The 5126-nt window shown below is 41.2% G+C and overlaps 1 non-coding gene across 1 annotated transcript; it reads right to left on the reverse strand.

The window, feature by feature from the left end:
* Window positions 1-2025: 2025 nt before the first annotated feature.
* LOC119927857 lies at window positions 2026-2163 on the reverse strand. The gene has a single exon (XR_005450824.1). It is a non-coding gene; the product is annotated as a small nucleolar RNA SNORA7 (small nucleolar RNA).
* Window positions 2164-5126: the final 2963 nt, after the last annotated feature.

Below are 5126 nucleotides of genomic sequence, written 5' to 3' on the forward strand. Positions count from 1 at the left end.
CTCTGAAGAAAATAGAGGTTGTGTAGTGGGTTCCACCCAGGAAATGCAAAATATCTGTGAATAATAATGATAATAATAATAACAACTCTGGTATGAGTCAAGTGCTACCCATGGTATGGTTAACCACTGTACTATGAGCTGTGATATTGATAAGAAATAATTTGGTCAAACCCAGCCCTTGTCTTACATGATTGTCTTACAATCAATAAATACGATTGATGATGATGATGATGATGAGGCTCACAGCCTAAGTAAGAAGGGGAATTCAATCATATTTATTGAGCGCTTACTGTGTGCAGAGCACTGTACTAAGCGCTTGGGAAGTACAAGTTGGCAACATATAGAGACGGTCCCTACCCAACATGTAATATCCATTTCACAGATGGGGAAACTGAGGTTCAGAGAAGCAAGTGACTTGCTCAAAGTTAGCCTGTAGGCAAGTGGAAGAGCTAGGATTAGAACATGGGTCCTTTGTCTCCGAAGTTCTTTCCATGGCCTGTGATATCAAGATTTGGGCTAAAAAATAGCCCCACTTTTCCTCATCTCCCACTCGCTTCTGACTGACCCTGACTTGTTCCCTTTGCTCTCCCCTCAACCCTCCAGCACCAAAGCGTATATGCATATATCTATAATTTTATTAATTTCTATTGATATCTGCCCCCCCCCACCTCGAGACTGTGAGCTCGTTGTGGGAAGGGAATGTCACTGTTTATTCTTTTATTGCACAATCCCAAGTGCTTAGTACTTTGCTCTGCATACAGTAAATGCTTAATAAATATGATTGAATGAATGAATGAATGAATGAATATAAGCACATATGGGCCAGATCTCTCAGCTCAGTGATAATCTAAACGTATATTTATATTATATGGGCATTATGCGATAAAGAGGGTAAGCCACTCATCAGTCTTCAGGTCTTTCAGCCAAACCAACACACCTGTCAGTGATATTTGAAAGTGAAGGACAGTTAGCCGCACATGCATATCTGCTCTGCCCCTCCATGGGCAGCATCATTTGGTCAGTCCGGTCACTGATTCATGGTGATGAACCTTCTGTATTTCTAATGGTCCCAGACGGCTATCTCTCAAAGTTGAGGATAAAGCTGCTTCTCAAAGTTAAAGAAGCAGCGTGGATCAATGGAAAAGAGCATGGGCTTTGGAGTCAGAGGTCGTGGGTTCAAATCCAGGCTCCGCCAATTATCAGCTGTGTGACTTTGGGCAAGTCACTTGATTTCTCTGTGCCTCAGTTACCTCTTCTGTAAAATGGGGATTAAGATTATGGGCCCCCTGTGGGACAACCTGATCACCTGGTAACCTCCCCAGCGCTTAGAACAGTGCTTCGCACATAGTAAGCGCTTAATAAATGCCATCATTGTTATTATTATTATTATAACCTTGACATACCCCAAGATTTCAAAATGCTCAGAGTAGCTCTTAGATTTCCACTGCACTAAATGACAAATGACCAATAGGATCCATTTTTACCATGGGCCTGCTCCTTATTCTGGGGATTTTGTTTTATCCCATAAAACCCTGACACTGCAAAACCTCAACACAAAGGGCATGTTGCACTCTCTAGGAGCAGGGATAACTAGGGCATGACTGCTACAAGCAGAGCAATCCCCTGAGCTGGTCTTTCAGTGGCAAAAAGACTTAAGACTGACACCAGGCAGTGAATAGACGATGAGACATAAAACCTTCAGTCCTCTGCACCTCTCCAAAGGTGCCTCATTGTGAGAATTGTACCTTGATATCTCCACAGAGAATAAGCCTGTGGGTTCCTTATATAAAGTTACAGTCTTGTCTTGTCTTATGTTTTTGAGTCACCTCTGATCCAGAGCGATGCCATGGACACATCTCTCAGAATGCCCCACCTCCTCTTGCAATCGTTCTAGTAATGGATCCATAGAGTTTTCTTATTAAAAATATGGAAGTGGTTTACCATTGCCTTCTTCTGCACTGTAAACTTGAGTCTCCACCCTTGATTCTCTCCCATGCTGGTGCTGACCAGCACAGGTGAGTTTTGACTCGTAGCAAATTGCCTTCCACTCACTAGCCACTGCCCAAGCTAGGAATGGAATGGATATGCCTCTGCTTGACTCTCCCCCCCATAATCGAGACTGGTAGAGGACTGGAAACTCTCCAGGTGCGACACTGGGAAGGGAAAGTTACAGAGAATATGTAAAAAATATCCGAGGCAGAAATCAAACAGGATTTCTCTAGATGCTGAAATTAATGACAAGAATCATAAGTTTTACCTGTAATGGAGATTTTAGATTAATTTTACTGATCAAAAACTGCACTCATAATGATAAAGTGAGACAGCAAGCGAGGCTTAGTGGAAAGCTTGAGAGTCAGAGGTCGTGGGTTCTAACCCTGACTCTGCCACTTGCCTGCTGTGTGACCTTGGGTAAATCACTTAGCTTCTCTGTGCCTCATCTGTAAAATGGTGATTAAGACTGTAAGCCCCATGTGGGACAACCTGATAACCTTGTATCTACCCCAGTGCTTAGAATAGTGCTTGGCATATGGTAAGTGCTTAACAAATACCCTCATTATTATTATGATAAAGTGGAAACACTAAATTAGTAGGTCTTAGGGGTTCCTGCTCACTCTCCTCCCCATCCTCCCCCTGCCCCTCCAGTTTGAGAGCAGAGATTATATCTATTAAAACTGTTGTCCTCTCCCGAGAGCTCAGATCAGTGTTCTGCACAGAATAAACACTCATAGCAAATGCCATTAATTGACTGACTGATCAATTCTTCAGTTACATTTTAGCATATAGATAAATAATATCATTTTCAAAATCATCTCCAAACAAATATGGATGCAATATGCTTGTATTATTTATCACAATATGTTTCTGGCATTCTCCTTTGAACTCCATCAAATTCCTCTGGTAGTTTTTCCCTCACCTTTCTTTGTACTTTGTTCTTAAGCAGTTGAGAAGCTTCAGGCCACCTAGGCAGACTCAGCTGGGGCACTCCTCGACTTCAATGCAGAAAGTAAAAACAAAGTGGGTGATATTATTGTCCATTACTACATTATGAATTGTTTGTGAAATTAATTTTCAGTGAGGCTGTGAATATATTACAAGGCAGATGTGAAGGTCATAAGCCTTCAGGGAATTAGATACTGGGCTCATTTTCTTTTCTATTCTTTTTATTAAATATAAATCACATCAATATGATTAACCTCCATATAACTACATTGGAAAACCAATCACAATAAGCACCCTTCCCGTGTAGATCAGGAGGTAGAAGTTCATAGTAAAGAGTAGATGGACGGGTGGGTTATTATGGAAGGCATTTTAGAAGGAAGATAAAACAGAACATGCCAATGGGAAGACTTAGCACATAAATCATAAATAATACCACAGTGGTCAGATTAATAGTCCCTCCAGCCCAGTATTTTGCTTTTGACAATGGCAATAGGATGCTTTAAGGAGCAGTGTAATGGTCGCCCTCCTTGGCATCTACCCTAATGATTACAGATGTACTACATAATATTTCTACATTCTGCTTAATCTCTATCTTCCTCTTACACCTACGCTCCCAAATCCTCTCCATCTAACTTTCTCCTCACATTTAATGAAGGCACCATTTTCTCTGTCTCTGAAGCCTGTAATCTCGGCATTATCCTTGACACTGCCTTCTCTTTCTTTCAACTTCCTTTACTGTAGGTTTTTTTTTTTTTTTTGTAATGGTGTTTGTTATGAGCTTTATTATGTTCCAGGCACTGTACTGAGCACGGGGTATATAGAAGCTAAACAGGTTGGACACAGTCCATGTCCCACATATGGCTCACAGTTTTAGTCCCATTTTACAGATGAGGTAACAGAGACACAGAGAAGTTAAGTGGCTTGCCCAAGGGCACACAGCAGACACAGGGTGAAGCCAGGATTATAACCCAGATCCTTCTGACTTCGAGGACGGTGTGATCTGTCCACTAGGCCATTCTGCTTCTCAATTTTCCTCTACAACATTTCCTTGACCCTCTCTTCTTCCTCGACATTCAATCAGCCACCACCCTGGTCCTAGTTCATTTTTCTAAAATGTCATTCTGCTCAGATTTCCTCACATTTTAAAAATTTCACTAGTTATCCAACTCTCCACTCATCAAGCAGAAACTCCTGACCGCTGGCTTTAGCACACTGTTCTTCTTATCCTATCTATTCTCTTCTCTCATTATGTCTCGGCTAACACCTTCTATCTCAAGGGAAACTAATCACTCTGCCTAATTGTTTTGTCTGCTGCTTTACTCACACCCTTCATAATGATAATGATAATGATAATAATAATAATAATAATAATAATAATAATGTGTTTGTTAAGGACTTACTGTAAATTACCATGTCTTCCAAACTCTATTATACTCTCCAAACCACTTAGTACAGTGCTCTGCACACAGAAGGGGCTGAAACTACTCTTAACCTACTTGAATTTCACCCTGCACAACTTCCTGAAGGAGTAATAATAATGATTGCATTTATTAAGCACTTACTAGGTGCCAAGCACTGTTCTAAGCACTGGGGAGGTTACAAGGTGATCAGGTTGTCCCACGGGGGGCTCACAGTCTTAATCCCCATTTTACAGATGAGGTCACTGAGGCCCAGAGAAGTTAAGTGACTTGCCCAAAGTCACACAGCTGACAATTGGCGGAGCTGGGATTTGAACCCATGACCTCTGACTCCAAAGCCCGTGTTTTTTCCACTGAGCCACGCTGCTTCTCTAAGTAAGTTCCTTATGCTGGCTATTTGCTGTGTAAAGAATGGTTTCCTTCTTTTTGTTTTTGACCTCACCACCTTCAAGCTTCATTGGATAGCCAATGCTGCAGGATCTGGGAATTTCTAAATTTTAATCATATCTCCGCTCAGCCTTTATTGTTCCAGGTTGAAGAGACTTTCGATCTACCTTCATACAGAAACCACTTAATCACTTGTTCATTTTGGCTGTTTTGGGCGGTAATCAGTGGTCTAAGGATACAATTAAGCAGTCATCTCAGGAAGAAATAAATTGAAATAGAATGATAGATTATTAATTTATGAAGGGCAGAAACACCACCCTCTACTGTACTCTTTCAGTACGGGGCTCTGTATATAGCAGGCATTCAATAAATACTATTGAC

The sequence above is a fragment of the Tachyglossus aculeatus genome, chromosome 4 (genome assembly GCF_015852505.1).
Source record: "Tachyglossus aculeatus isolate mTacAcu1 chromosome 4, mTacAcu1.pri, whole genome shotgun sequence".
NCBI classification, from domain to species: Eukaryota; Metazoa; Chordata; class Mammalia; order Monotremata; family Tachyglossidae; genus Tachyglossus; species Tachyglossus aculeatus.